We start from the raw sequence: 15,579 nt of genomic DNA, 5'->3' as shown, positions 1-15,579 counted from the left end.
GAGGAAAGAATTGCAGGAAATAAACTTGTAATGAAACTGGGAAAATAAACGACACGAGGCAGTTGAAAGGAGTCCCCCACGATATCATCTAGCTTGACCTTCATATTTCCTCCACAGCACCCTCTTCCTCCTCTTCTCCCTCTCTCTTTTCCTCCTCCTCCTCCTCCTGGGTCTTTTTCTCTCCTCGTAAAGTAAAAGAGAAAGAGTAAAAACTGAACAAGCAGATTAAGTAAGCGTAAGGTGACCTCGTTTTCTTAAGTCTGTCCTAGTTAAGAAAAATGGTAATAGTGTTGTGTTGAAGGTGCTAGGTGTGTCCCTGAAGGCGCTCAAGTACACACACACACACACACACACACACACACACACAGAGAGAGAGAGAGAGAGAGAGAGAGAGAGAGAGAGAGAGAGAGAGAGAGAGAGAGAGAGAGAGAGAGAGAGAGAGAGAGAGAGAGAGAGAGAGAGAGAGAAAGCAATTACAGATAAATTAGTTTCCCACTAAAACCATTACTCTTCCGTTCAACACTTTCCCTCCACCTCGTTCCACCTCGGACTCCCCCCTTCCCCCTTTTCCTTCGTGTCCTTACCCTTGCGGTCTTAAAGGCAGTGGTGTCCATTTTATTCTATTTTTTCTATTCTTTTTTCTCAGTAAAGTCATGCCATGTTCCCATTTTCCTTCCGTGTCCAAGCCGTTTGCAGACCGCCTCTTCCTCTTCCTACCATTCCTTTCCTCTCCAATCCTTTTTTCCTCTCCATTCTCCTCTTTCGTCCTCCATCGTCCTGCTTCCTCTCTTTCCTTCTGCATCGTCTTGTTTTCCACCAACAGTCCTCTTTCTTTTCCTCCAATCCTTTATCTTTCCCTCCAATCCCATTTCTCACGCTTTAGATTCTCTCTCACTTACATTGCAACTCCTTTCTTACCTTGCAATTCCATATCATCTCTATTTCCTTCTTTTTCAACTCCTTACCTTAACTACTTCCTTCTAACCTTGCCCCTTTTCTTTCCTACCCTCGCCTTCCCTTCCAGCTCCTCTTCCTCCCCAAACCCACTCCTTTATCAACTCATGCAGCCCATACAGCCCCGCCCACACCTCCATTACTGCAGTAAATGTAGGAAGCACCGTAGAGTCACTGACCTACATAACAGATGCTGGAAATATGCTGCTTGAGAGAGAGAGAGAGAGAGAGAGAGAGAGAGAGAGAGAGAGAGAGAGAGAGAGAGAGAGAGAGAGAGAGAGAGAGAGAGAGAGAGAGAGAGAGAGAGAGAGATGCAGAGGATTACCCTGAAAGATAACTGTGAGGCACTAGTGGACCTTATAATTGCGGAAAGGATTATATTGAAGATAAATGCTTTGCTATGAAGGTTCCGTACGCGTGGGAAGAGAATTTCATGACACAGTTTCCTTGCTTGATCCTTTTTGTTCATTACCTCGCGGGATGGAATGGAGGACACGACCCGGACAACAAATCTCTCTCTCTCTCTCTCTCTCTCTCTCTCTCTCTCTCTCTCTCTCTCTCTCTCTCTCTCTCTCTCTCTCTCTCTCTCTCTCTCTCTCTCTGGTAGTCCCCTTGTTTATCCACCTACTCGTATTTTTTTTTGTATGTACATTCTTCTGCTTTTGTGTTTATATTTCTTGCGTTTTGTGTTTCGTTATTTACCTTTGTCTTAAGTGCTTCCCCAATTCGTCCGCGCTGGCTTCAGTCAGTCTGCCGATCTTCTTTGTCTTCCTCTTACTTCATTCCTTTGTCTACTTTTGTTCTTTGTATTCCTTTCTCTCTCTCTCTCTCTCTCTCTCTCTCTCTCTCTCTCTCTCTCTCTCTCTCTCTCTCTCTCTCTCTCTCTCTCTCTCTCTCTCTCTCTCTCGTTTTCGCTCTCTTTTTCTCTCGTTTCACTTTTTGTCCCTCCCTCCGTTAGCTTCCTTGGTTCAGCTCTGTCTTGGTCAGCACGTCTTGACATTGACCTGTCCTCGTGCTGGGCAAACGCCGTGGTAACTTTTTAGCTCACCGAGGGAGCTGCAGACCTTCAAAAAGTCACATCTATCTTCTGCAATAAAGATGTTCCCTGCAGATCGCTCAGGACATTCTGGGTACTTTTGCCTAAGAAATGTGACTTCATTAAGGTACCGAGCAAGCTGCGGCTGGGTACGTTTTGCCCCAGGTAGGAAAAGCTAACCCAGGCGATGATAAATATGGATACATTTTTCTTGTACGATAACTCCATTGAGTGATCTGACATTGTTGAGTTCCACTCGCTTATTCCGAACGTACTGTATTTTAAACTCGAGAAATGTATCATTGAATCGTGAAATAAGCGCCAAAGGAATGCAATACTGAACTTTATAGGGAACCAAAAGTCACGTAATGCTTGTAAATAGATTAGTGTCATGCATCCGAACATTATTATATTTATACCAAATTACCGAAAACAGTAGCTGTTATAAAGCATATCAATATGTGGGGCGGATTATGTCATGGTTTAGTTATTGGGGACAGATTGACCCAAATACATTGAGCATCAAGAGCTTAGAGGTAAATATAAATGCATTTGTTGTATGTGTTTGTTGCATCTGATTCGCGAACTATTTGTGCAATCGTGTCAACGTGCAATTTTTTTTGACGCCTGATGAAAAGCTGTGAGTGCGCGGGAGATCAGTCGCTGCACTGAGAGATTACATCGTGCTGAGAGTAAATCAAGATGATGGGAACAAAAAATAGACAGTAGCATTCGTGACGGTGACTGTAGTGATGGCCAGTGTGGTGGTTGTGGTGACGCCAGCGGTGGTGTGGGGATGCTGCTGTGGGCGAGTCATTACTCTTTAAATTGGCTGAAATGATGACCAAATGCATTGTAATGTGATGGTCATGATTATTCCCACCAATAAAATAGAGTTATTAATTTTCATCCTATGGAATGGCAGGCTTTCCGTTGTGGGTTAATAATGGGAGGGTCGAGTTATTAAACGTAGGGGATATATTGGGGATTATCATTATTTATGGCTGAAATGTCAGCGTATAGTACATGAGGTCTGCTGCTCTTGCTGCTGCCACTGCCACCACCATCACTCCCAGCTTTTGTTTATGTGTGTGTGTGTGTGTGTGTGTGTGTGTGTGTGTGTGTGTGTGTGTGTGTGTGTGTGTCAGGATGAGTGCGCGCGTATATTTGTGCATCTCGCCTTAACACACACACACACACACACACACACACACACACACACACACACACACACACACACACACACACACACACACACACACACACACTCACTCACTCACTCACTCACTCACTCACTCACTCACTCACTCACTCACACTGACTGACTGACTGACTGACTGACTGACTGACTGACTGACTGACTGACTGACTGACTGACTGACTGACTGACTGACTGACTGACTGACTCTCTCTCTCTCTCTCTCTCTCTCTCTCTCTCTCTCTCTCTCTCTCTCTCTCTCTCTCTCTCTCTCTCTCTCTCTCTCTCTCTCTCTCTCTCTCTCTCTCTCTTATAATTACCAACCATCCTGAAGTAGCTTGTGATGGCAGGAAAATCGAAGGAATTAAGGATGTAAGTGGTGGAAGTAACGAAGGAGGCAGAGAGCAAGGCGGAGAAGGTGGAGGGGGAACAGGAAGAGAAAGAGGATGAGGGGCTTAAGTGAGATGAAGGAAAAGAAGGCGTAGGGGTCGTGGAGTAGGAGGAGGAGGAGGAGGAGGAGGAGGAGGAGGAGGAGGAGGAGGAGGAGGAGGAGCAGGAGGCCTAGATGAGGAAAAGGTCCAACTGAGATGGGGGAGAGGAGGATGAGGAGGTCAAGGGGGGGTTGTGGGAGGATGAAGCTTAGGGTATTTCGGGGAGAAGGAGGAGGAGGAGGAGGTTGATGGAGCCTAGAAGATTGGTCGAGGTCGTAAGGAGGAAGAGGAGGAGGAGGAGGAAGAAGAGCAAGAGAAGGAAATAGAAGGACCTAGCGAGATGAAGTGAGGGGTCAAAATTCCTTTTTCCCCGCGCCTCTCGAGTCTCTACACATAAATAAACGGCTTGAATGAAGATCCCGAAATACCTTGACGAGAAAGTTATAGCAAGAAAATACCCCTCATGACATATGGACAGACATAAAGAGAGCAATTAGAGTCTGCTCCAATAGTTGCGCTTTCTCCCAAAATGAAATTAAGTTGTGTTTAGCTGAGCGTTTAATGGATTTGACTGAGCGACGATTGATGAGAAATACGTGCCAGGGATACATACTGCTACTGTGGGCGGTAAAGGCACGAGAAAGGAGAGCTTATGAGTAATGGAGGTGGCTAAAGGAAGAGAAGAGGAGGAGGAGGCATGGGAAAGAAGAGGGACAATGAAAAACCAAGTGGAGGACGAGGCGGTGTGAAGATGTAATAATTCAAAACCAGTAGAGTGGAGAGGATGAGTGATAGGGCAGATGAGAACTGAGACAAGGTGATAGGAGAAGAATGAGTCCGGGGTGAAAGGAGACAGAGTAGGTGGAGGGGTGTGAAGGACAACGCAACAGCTGACGGTATAATGCAGTGAAGAACGAGGCTGATATTAGGAGTGACAGCAGCAGACATCTGGTGCATTAAGGAAATGAGAGAGAGAGAGAGAGAGAGAGAGAGAGAGAGAGAGAGAGAGAGAGAGAGAGAGAGAGAGAGAGAGAGAGAGAGAGAGAGAGAGAGAGAGATTACAGCAGCAGTAATAATTGAAGCAGCGGTAGTTGGTGGGGAAGCTTGCGTGAAATTAAGATTACATACAGCATCAAAGCCAGAGTATGAAAAGTGAAATGACAACTCGGTGGGATTAATGGAAAGTCGAGTAAAGTCAGGGCTCTTATAATCCACTTTTTTCCTGCATTTCCGTCACGCTTTGAACAGTAGAGAGGCAGAGTGAGTAGGCTACTTGACGCGGCTGAAGCCAAGCATCACTCACGCTCCAGTCCGCTCAGATGGATTCGTAGTAAAGAGCGTGAAGAGTGCGTCATGTTTGTAGTGCGTAGGTGTCTGAAATTCACTGAAAACTGGTTAGCAGTGACAGTAAGTGGACGAAAACTATGAATGGGCTACATTTACATCCGGGATCTGTTTCGTCAAATTCTGCAGACTATCTTTACCATCATAATAATCAAAGAATTGACAATGAGAAATCAGAAGAATCTATTCCTGTTTTTACAGAGAAATTATAGCATATCACTTGAGAATATAGCATTGCCGTGCATTCTGAAGCGACCTCTACCTCTCTTCAGGAGTTATTATACTCGTAGAGTAGAATGATGAAGTCAGAGAAGAGGTAAGAAAAATGGATGGCTTTGTTACAAGTCCTGTGCTCCTTGACACCCGCCCCAAGACTTCTGTAAAGACCTTGTCCGTAGGGAAACTAAGATAAACGTTCTTTGTTTACTTGCTCACAAAGTACTACTGCTAAAGGTGTTGCCGCTAAGCCTATTACTGTCAGGCGTCGGGTCCTTGTGTTGGGAAGAAAATACGTTTTGCCTTTAATGTTTTATTTCGAGGGAAAAATGTTTTATTTTCGTTAAATTTTCTTATAATGATTCACTAAGGCATGCGTCCTTTCTTAGTTACAATAACTGGCCACGCGGAGTGATGCAGAACCAGTGTAGTGGTTTCACTAACTCAGGGAAGAGATCAAGTAGTTTCCGTGCTTGGTTTTCACTCTTGCAGGATAGGGACATACATCAGGGTGATGCACTGGAGGCGCTGGGGGAGACGAGGAGGCTAATTTATATTCACTTGAGGCCACAAATCTCGGCCGGCGGCGACCCCTTTCTTCGTTCGTCGAGATTCCTCACTTCTGTCGCCCTAACCAAACGAACACAGTCCCATCAAACGCTCTGGGAGAGGCATCGCACTTTTCAAACAGGAACTGACACAAAGAACTACAAAGGTGGCTAGAGTCGCCCTCCACATCAGGCCTTTTGGCTCAACAGGAGTCCCTCCGGTTACCCCATTATAGGGCCAGGTGGTGCTGTGGGGGAAAGGGGCCTCCGCTCACCCCGGACGGCTACTCCTGCCGACCAGATCAAAGGGTGAGAGTGACTGCTGGTGGGAGGGATGGGAGCGGGAGCCGCGCGGCAGTGACACCATAAACCAAAACATGTCTTGTGTCGTGGCGTTTCCTGACATCAAAGCTATACTTGGCTGTCATAGCTACAAAGAGATCGTTGGGGATGAATGTGGCTGAAGGGGACTTTTCTTTTACGTAAATGTAAGTGCTATTGGGTTTCTTATATCACAAAAGCACGTACCTGTTCCTCTAGAGTCGGGTAACCCTTTTGGAATCGTGGTGGGGGGCGCCGTGCCGCCACTCCCGCCCCTTGTATCTCCCGAGGGGTTCGGGCCACTGAGCGAGAGTGGGTGCTACACACACTTTCATCTCCCCCGTTTTCCTCCTGTCAGTAATGGGTGAGAAAGGGATAAAAGTCGCCAGTTCTCCCCTCTGAAAGGAAGTTAGTCATCAGGGAAAAAAAGATGACCCGTTTTACTGATAAGGGTAGAGTCTGTGACAGGTGCTGCCCGTCCCGTCTGCTGGTCCGCTTCGTCCCTCGTCAGTCTCCGGTTCCGTTTATCTTGGCGAGCCTTTGGGTGCTGTCGAGCTGCCAAGACGAATTGCCGGGCTCTTTGCTCCAGATCCTGGTCACATGGGACTCAGCCTCAGGTCTGCTGAGCTGGTGAGGATGTTTGGTGGTGGTGGAGGAGGTGGCCATGGTAATGAAGAGGGCAAAAAAATTTCCATATGGATGTTGATTTCATATGCTGGGAACGTCTCAAGTTTGCGTACTTTACTCGTATTTTCTTTCATGTTGACAACAGTAACACGGGTACAACTTGGTGTTAGCAAGGCCAAGTTTACCATGCGTCCCTAGCACCCTTTGCTCACCAACACGTAATTGGGTGGGGGAACGTAAGAGACAAAAACATGGCGTACCTAGGCGCTACGAGCATAGAAGTAATTTGCCAGGCATCTCAGGCAGCCACTACAATCCGTAGCCTCCAGTGCCGCTCTTTTTAGGATGCAGCCCCACAAAGGTCAGGATTTTCTCGGGTGTATGAAACGAGCGACGAAATATTTCACTTTTTTTTATTTCGCACTTGATTCTTCTCTGGTGAACGCCTTTTTTAGGATATCCTGAATCTCTGCGTGTCGCACGTGTTGCACTACTCTCTCTCTCTCTCTCTCTCTCTCTCTCTCTCTCTCTCTCTCTGCATTTATTTATTTGTATGACTACAATGTACTTTTCCCTAGGACTTGCTAATAATTTTTCGGGACTTTCTCGGAACGTATCCCACGCCTCGGAGAAAAAGGTGACACAGAGAGTCATTTTCGTCCCTGATCAGTACCTAGCATTTTGCTTGTGAGGCGTACAACGATCCACAACGGAAAAAAACTTTTGTACTGAAATTTACGCGTCTTTTCGTATTTTAGCCATTTTCCAGACAGTTCAGAGCAGACGTATATGGCTTTATTCCAATCAGGCGCTGAAGGTTCGCTCAGATTTCACGCAGATTTGGTCAGCATTCCATTATTTAACGGCAAGTATAATTTTACCAGACGGCGGGGGACGGCGGCGCTATTTACGGCGCACTGTAAATATCTGCCTAGTTATATCCTGACCAGCCAGACTCCGAAATAGTTTCCCGATAATCTTCCAATCTCTCTCTCTCTCTCTCTCTCTCTCTCTCTCTCTCTCTCTCTCTCTCTCTCTCTCTCTCTCTCTCTCTCTCTCTCTCTCTCTCTCTCTCTCTCTCTCTCTCTCTCTCTCTCTCTCTCTCTCTCTCTCTCTCTCTCTCTCGCGGCTGTGAAGGACGCACAAAGACGACCCTGATAGCGTGCTTGAGGAGAGAGGAGCTCACCAGCTGTTAGCCGGCGGCGTGAAGATGAAGGATTTGACGGCTGTGGAGGGCGACGTGAAGGATTAACACGGCAATAAATCTTGGGGCTTCAGAAGAACTCCAGACACGCTGTTATGGCCGAGTTCCTGCTGTATGTGCCGGAAAGGTCCTGGTCCCCAAGCCACCCTCCCTATCCTTCCTTTAGTCCCTGGTCTCTCCTCCTCCTTTGCTTGCTTCCTTCTTCCTTAGCATTTTCTTCCTCATTCTGTCTTATCTTCACATATACTTGTCCTATACATCAATCAAAATCATTTTCGTTTTAGTTGAGTATCTCGCTGCCTTGCCTCTTCTGTGTGCTAATTAGGAAAGTGTCTCCACTTGCAAGAAAATATGGCTTTCCACGTTAGGTGTTTCATATGACTTATGGCTGTGCGGGCTGGCGCGTCTTTCTCTTCACGGAAATGTGAAGAATGTGAATTTCCCGACAGGCGAGATGCTTGAAGGAATGCCAGCCGATCCGTAGGTGTCATCCCCTTCCAGACAGCGCTGCATCACGGGATAAAGCTTAGGCGCGGGCGGCGACGGCGGTGACAGCGGAGGCAGCCAGGTCTGAATGTGGCCTCGCTGCTCTAACCTTAGTAATTTCTGTGACCCACACTACATACATTGAGGTTTTGCTGTGTGGTCGTGGGTCACTTTGCTCCTTTTTCAGCATAAATGGTACTGGAGGGTGTTTTCGACATTAGTGGTTTCCGATGGCTGGGCGCGGCGACGCCATTGGGAGCAGGCGAATATTTATGGAGGCTGTGACGGTCCTGTGGGTGGCTGATAGGAGGCGTGAGAACCGGTGGAGGATGCAGCTCCCGGAACCACTCTGGTAAATACAAAGTACTCAGGCTAGGCAGAAATAGGAGGGGGAGATGTTTAGACACGAATGATAAAGGATCACTTTCTAACCGTTTGTTGAATCATTATTAGTGCATCTTGTCGCCCATCGCATGTGCAGCGTGCTGGCGCCATGGCGTATGGGCTTGCCTAGGAAGAATATGCTAATAATACATGTATGATATTAAGCTGACTTTTTCTTTCTTCTTTACAGTTCACAAAAAGGAGGTGGCATCCTTGACTCCATGAAGCTGTCGTCGCACTCTCGATACGCTGTGATGGCACTTTTGCAGTCTAATCCCACAAGGCGGCCTGGCACTACCTGGCACCCATCAAACATTGCGTAACATAATTTTTATAGTGGTGTAAAAAAAGAAAAAAAAAACGTAATATCAAGTTCCATCCTTTTGGCGCTGGTTGACGTACGTCTTCTTCATGGTGATTCTTCTTAATGGTGAGTACTCTTAATGATCCATCCTCTTCAAAGATCCGTCACTTGGAGCAGGTCTTCTTGGTGGTGAGTACCCGATTTAGTATTATTTTAATGTGAAAAGAAGTCTGTAGAATGTATGTTGATGTCTTGGTACTCTACAGTGTCGAGGTTTCTGTCTCTCTGTTTCAGGAACTTTCAAAGAACTTCCACAGCATGCACTCTGAAACTAACACTCATACATATATTTTCATTCCACAAACAGAGACCAGAAAAATCCGTTTGGTTACAAAGTTATGACTGGAGCATAGGGTATGTAACGTTTGCAGTTCGTGGCCGACAGATAGTTATAGTTTATTAATGGTTATGTCTAATATTTAGTTGGTTGGCTGGTTGACATTCACCCACCGTTTAATAATTGTGGAAGCTGACCGGGTCCATATTAGACAGCCAGGAACGGGAAGCGGGCGGTGCTGCTGCTTCCAGTGACACACACACACACACACACACACACACACACACACACACACACACACACACACACACACACACACACACACACACACACACACACACACACACACACACAGAGAAAAGATATGAATGTGGCAGGTGTCTAACAGGTGGGAGTGAAGTCTGAAGGCGTGCAAGTAAGATAAAAGGAGGAGGAGGAGCGTGAGAAAGAGGACTCGAGAAACGAAATATCAAGTGTAATAAATTTTGAGAGCGACGAGAAGCTTGTCAATAAGAGTAATAAATCTCTCGGTTTCAGAAGGAGAAGAAAGCGAGGAACGTTGTAAATCTGCTTTGTGACTGATTTGTTAATGCACACTTGAGACATCCCACGCGTGTGTATGTCTGCGGGTACGTATGTGTGAGTGTTGAGTGGCAGCAACAGCATCACCGTGTTCCTCGGCGTGCCCGTACTTGTGCTGGAGTTTACGGTTACGAAGGCACACGTCTACGTTGTCACTGATACATTTTCCCAGCCGTCACGGAAGCTGACATTGATTAACCTTACTATTCGCTTCTCAGTCATAATATGGGAACCTACATCAGTTAACGTTATTAACATCAAAATTCCCATTAATTAACACGGAACCCACATAAATTATACTAATTACCTTACTCATATTCATAATCTGCAAATAATGAGATGCCAATAACTTTTTTGTGTGTTTGATGTGGAAAAAAAAGTATTTACTCTTTCCGCGTGAACTGTAATTTCGTGCATGCTTCAGGATCGCCTCCACGGCTGAGTGAGTCCTCCAGATGTAATTAAAGGTGGACTGTGCAACGCTCGCTTGGGAAATAAATGTAGGTGGCGACTCGGGTTTGCATTTCTGCGGATTTTACCTTCACTGTGTTGATAAAAGCTGATATCTAATGATTTTTTCACGCCTATTTGCTTTCTGTTTGTGAATCATACAACCAGCCAGTTTTTTTTTTTCTGAGAGAGCATAACAGCAGCACAGGAAGCAAACAGTGAGGAGGAAGACTTCTCTCATAAACATGAGGTTATATCAGAAAAAAACGGTGCAGCATCGAAATTCTTGCAGTACGTCTGTAATAAATATCTTCATAAATCAGGATAGATTCAGGAAACGGGCAGAAAAGAGACGCTTGGAAGAGAAAATCAGATTTGGCTCGTGAGAAAGTTGGAGGTCAGAGTAAAGCCCGGGGGTTAAAGATGCAGGAACTAGGGAAGGAAGGGAGGAGGAAAGAAATAGAGGAAGGTAGGAAGGAAGTGGTGGTAGGGAGTGAATGAGTGAGTTGGACCCAGTTGTAAGAATGTAAGAGAGCGAAAAAGGGAGAATAGGAGCAGTCAGAAAAAAATGCGAAAATAAAGACAGCAGGAAGAAGAAGATTAATATAAAATCAAGAAAAACCCTGTGGAATGAAGACAAAATAAAGGAATAAGGACGAAATTGCACTCCGAAATGACTATCAATGGAGGAAGAAAAAAGAAACGAGGCAGGGAAGTGAGCTTAAGAGGAAGAAAGGCATGAAACGAGTCAATAAGAAGAGGATAGGAGAGGATAAAGAGTGGAATATATATCACTACCGTAACCTCTTGGCCTAATACTCCATCCACTGTGTCTTTAGGGTTGAAATATTCCTCCTTCGTTGAAATATTGCCCCAGGCCAGAAATACTGCATGTTTCCCTTGTCCACGAGCATTATGAAAGAGCTCACTGTGTACAGGTCAATATTTTTCATTCACCCACTTTATTATTATTCCAAAGTCAACCTAAGAAATTGCTGCAAGCCTCGAGAAGGAGGAATTTTTTATTGGTCGCCGGAAGAGAGAGAGAGAGAGAGAGAGAGAGAGAGAGAGAGAGAGAGAGAGAGAGAGAGAGAGAGAGAGAGAGAGAGAGAGAGAGAGAGAGAGAGAGAGAGAGAGAGAGAGAGAGAGAGAGAGAGAGAATTAGTTTCCAGGGATGAAAGGGTAACTGAATACCTTAAAAGGAGTTCTGAAGGATAAATGATGAAGATTAGGAAGAGTGGAGAAGGGATGAAATGAAGGATTAGGAGGAAATTTGGGAAGAAGAGATGAGGCACTTGTAAGATGAGCTGGAGAAGTAGTTGTAGGTGGAGGAGGAAGAAGGAGAAAAGGAAAAGAAAAAAAAGGAAGGAGAGAATATGAGTCAACGAGAAAATAGCTCTTACAGTCAGGCGGATGGCGCTTAGCATTGAAATAACACGTGTTATAATAATCTAGAGGAGTGAAACAGATTGTAATGGAACGTTATACTACTGTGCTATTTCTCCCACACAGAGAGGGAGAGGGAGGGAGAGAGGAAGAGCTATTCTTTTCTAAATCAGTCATGTCCACTGTCAATTTCCTCGTCACGTATTATAGTTCACAAGCCTTCAGATTAATAGTCAGGTGGCGTTGGCTGCTCGCACGGGAAGCCTGGAGGGAGATTTACTGTGTCACCACCTGCAAGTAATTTACTCTGGTTTCACTTGCAAATACGAGTTGGTGTATTTCATAGCGTGACTTGGTATTTATGTGTGTTTGTTATCTTGTCAACAGGCAGATATACCTCTCTCTCTCTCTCTCTCTCTCTCTCTCTCTCTCTCTCTCTCTCTCTCTCTCTCTCTCTCTCTCTCTCTCTCTCTCTCTCTCTCTCTCTCTCTCTCTCTCTCTCTCTCTCTCTCTCTCCCATTAATAGTAATGTCTATAGGTGACACCATAGAAAGAGTTAATTGTTGTAAAGCATTGTAATTATTATGCCTATAACAGATGAGAGAGAGAGAGAGAGAGAGAGAGAGAGAGAGAGAGAGAGAGAGAGAGAGAGAGAGAGAGAGAGAGAGAGAGAGAGAGAGAGAGAGAGAGAGACTGCAAGGGGAGATACATTCTATAAAAAAGATGCACACTGAAAGGGAGTGCATGGGAGAGAAAATAGATGAGTGAGAGCACATTCATAACTCTCTCTCTCTCTCTCTCTCTCTCTCTCTCTCTCTCTCTCTCTCTCTCTCTCTGACCAGTTATAAGTATGATAATTGCAATGCTTCCAAAAAATTAGCAGCGGATGTGTTGAGGAAGCTTTATAACAGCGCTGAATGGATAACTTTTTTATTCTGCTTTATTTAATATTATGCTCTTTCGTAAAACTAAGCATTGAAATCACAGCAAATAGTAAAAATGAAATAGCGAAAAAAGAGAATAAAATTCGATTATTTCACCGTTTTTAAAAAGATTTCCTTTTCATTGGCAGTTACTTTTTTTTTTTATATTTTTTATTTAAGCTTCCGAATTCATGGATAAACCTCAAAATTTCCTGCTTACTTTCCGCTTTAATGGTTTTCGTCCGGCCTGTGAATGTCATTTTGAAAAGCACTTCTCTCGTCCCCTTTATGAGTGTACTGACTTCCTGGTATTGTGAGTCTAGCTCTTTCGTATTTCATTTCCCGTTTTATTATATATACTCCCCTCATATGATTTATTTGTGTTCCCTGTCGTCTCGCTTTCCCTTTATTGCCAACGTTTTTTTTTTTCTTTTTACAGTTCTGAAAATATTTTGTTATTTCTCTCAGGCACGAATTTTTACTTTTTAATTCTCTGAAGGATTTTTTATTTTTATATATTTGAATTGCTTTAAGTGTGTGTGTGTGTGTGTGTGTGTGTGTGTGTGTGTGTGTGTGTGTGTGTGTGTGTGTGTGTGTGTGTGTGTGTGTGTGTGTGTGTGTGTGTGTTGCCTCTCCCTCCTCATCCCGGCGCCCATAAGGCAAAGCACAGTAGGTGTACTTAATGGAGACTTATTACCTCTGTGAACATTCCAGCCTGAAGAGGGACCGGCCTGTTTCTCCACCTTACCTGGTCTTCAGGATTAAGGCTGAGAGGCACTTTTGTTTGTATGGGTGTGTGTGAATTCTAATTACACAAATGTCGGGATGTTGTGACCGCGTTGTCTCAAGTTTTATTGATATAATTCCTCTTTATGTCATTTGTTCCTTTTTTTTTTTATACGAGTGGTCTCAAAGGAAACTTTTCTGCTCCCTTCAAAGGTTCTCATTATTACTGGTTGCGTTTGTTCGTTCTTTCCCTTCCCATTCAGTCAGATTATTAACGCTTTATTATCGTGGATGAATATTTGCAAAAGCTCGAAAAATCACCTCTTTTATTTGAAACATTTCGACATTTGGTGGGTTTTATTTACTTAACTCTCATACACCGTGTGCACTTTTCCCAATAAAGCTTTTCATGCATTTCAGCCAAAGCTTTCAGTGCCGCTCAGCAACTTAAGTACTGATGCTTCCTCCCATTCTCCTGTGTCGCTTCCTCCCTGTCCTCTATGGCTCCCTTACCCATGTCCTTCTTCACAGTTGGTTGACTTTTGCTTTATCTCTGTATTGGCAGTGGAATTGGTCTCTTCCGCACGTTATAGACAGCACGGGAAGGCGTGTAAGGGAAGGTAGGGTGGGGGACTGAAAGGTGGCAGCTGTGTTACGTCCAAAGTTATTTTATCTTACATTTGCGTTTTATTCTATTATTTGCCTTAGTCCGTCAGTGCCCTCTTGTATCTTCTTGTGTGGGCAATCACTGTGTGTATACGAGAGAGAGAGAGAGAGAGAGAGAGAGAGAGAGAGAGAGAGAGAGGAGAGAGAGAGAGAGAGAGAGAGAGAGAGAGAGAGAGAGAGAGAGAGAGGAGAGAGAGAGAGAGAGAGAGAAAGTGAAGTGCAATGAGCTGCTTCTCTCTCTCTCTCTCTCTCTCTCTCTCTCTCTCTCTCTCTCTCTCTCTCTCTCTCTCTCTCTCTCTCTCTCTCTCTCTCTCTCTCTCTCTCTCTCTCTCTCTCTCTCTCCCTCTCTCGTATACATGCAGTGATTCCCCACACAAGAAAATACAAGAGGGCACTGACTGGACTAAGGTAAATATTATTTGCCTTAGTCAGTCAGTGCCCTTTTGTATCTTCTTGTGTGCGGAATCACTGTGTGTATACGAGAGAGAGAGAGAGAGAGAGGAGAGAGAGAGAGAGAGAGAGAGAGAGAGAGAGAGAGAGAGAGAGAGAGAGAGAGAGAGAGAGAGAGAGAGAGAGAGAGAGAAGCAGCTCATTGCACTTCACTTCTTATCGTGTCCTAGTTTTTATTTATTTTTTTGACAAGCAATTTCACTCTTCAAAGATATTATGATTCCACTAGAAGGAAATTACAACTCGAAAGTCAAAAGAAACATATATCGCCTCGTATTTGAACCTCTAATTTTCAAAAGTATGACGGTAAAAGTGGCGCAGTTTATTAGAGTCTTCATTAATTAATTACTACAGATCATAAGCTATCAAAACGTATGATAGAGAGCACTTAATTAAGCAGTTCATTAGTATTTTGGAAGGACACTTTTTTCTCTTTTTTTTTTGTGTGTGGTAGAGAGGAAGAAGGGAGGTGGAGGGCGTGCATATATCATACATATATTATACATCACTATGTCTATCAGGTACCTGTGGGAAGAGCCGCTCTCACCTTCACACGCTTCCATTCATCACTCGTCACACGCGCAGTGAGCAGCCTTTTATCCCCTCACCTGCTTCTGCAAAGACGCGCTTACACCTGTTTGTTCTCTCATCCACTTTTCCTGTGTAATGTTTCCACATGCATTATACATTGGTTTGCTTTACCACTGTTGACTTTTGGTTCACGTTTGCTGTCGATTATTACTAGGGTAAAAATTATTGTTTGCCTTTCTCCATTTTGTCTTTCCAACATTCTTTCCTTTATTTCCTTTCCTCGTTCCTTCCTCGAGTCATATCTCCTCACACAATATCAAAAGCAATATTGCGTCCTGATAATTGACTCTAGACAGGACAATTACAAGTAATTAAGTGGCACAGCACCTCATTAGTCCAAACCGGATGTCGACAGCCGTCTTGCCCTTCCCTCCCCCTCTTACTTAACACTCCCCAAGTCCTCGCCTCTTTCCTC

General features: G+C 44.6%; 1 long non-coding RNA gene across 3 annotated transcripts in view; it reads left to right on the top strand.

Annotated features, from left to right (window-relative positions):
• LOC135090518 (uncharacterized) overlaps nucleotides 1-9,751 on the top strand; it is a 95,453-nt gene extending 85,702 nt beyond the window's left edge. Inside the window, exons 4-6 of one of the 3 annotated variants that reach the window (XR_010262027.1) lie at nucleotides 8,329-8,447; nucleotides 8,553-8,717; nucleotides 8,940-9,751. This is a non-coding gene — a long non-coding RNA (uncharacterized LOC135090518). Of the gene's footprint in view, nucleotides 1-8,328; nucleotides 8,718-8,939 lie in introns of all 3 variants that reach the window. The other 2 variants (XR_010262026.1, XR_010262028.1) reach the window with 2 other exon arrangements.
• The last annotated feature ends 5,828 nt before the right edge of the window (nucleotides 9,752-15,579 follow it).

The sequence above is a fragment of the Scylla paramamosain genome, chromosome 35 (genome assembly GCF_035594125.1).
Source record: "Scylla paramamosain isolate STU-SP2022 chromosome 35, ASM3559412v1, whole genome shotgun sequence".
Lineage (NCBI taxonomy): Eukaryota > Metazoa > Arthropoda > Malacostraca > Decapoda > Portunidae > Scylla > Scylla paramamosain.
This window is presented reverse-complemented; position numbering and strand designations above follow the sequence as displayed.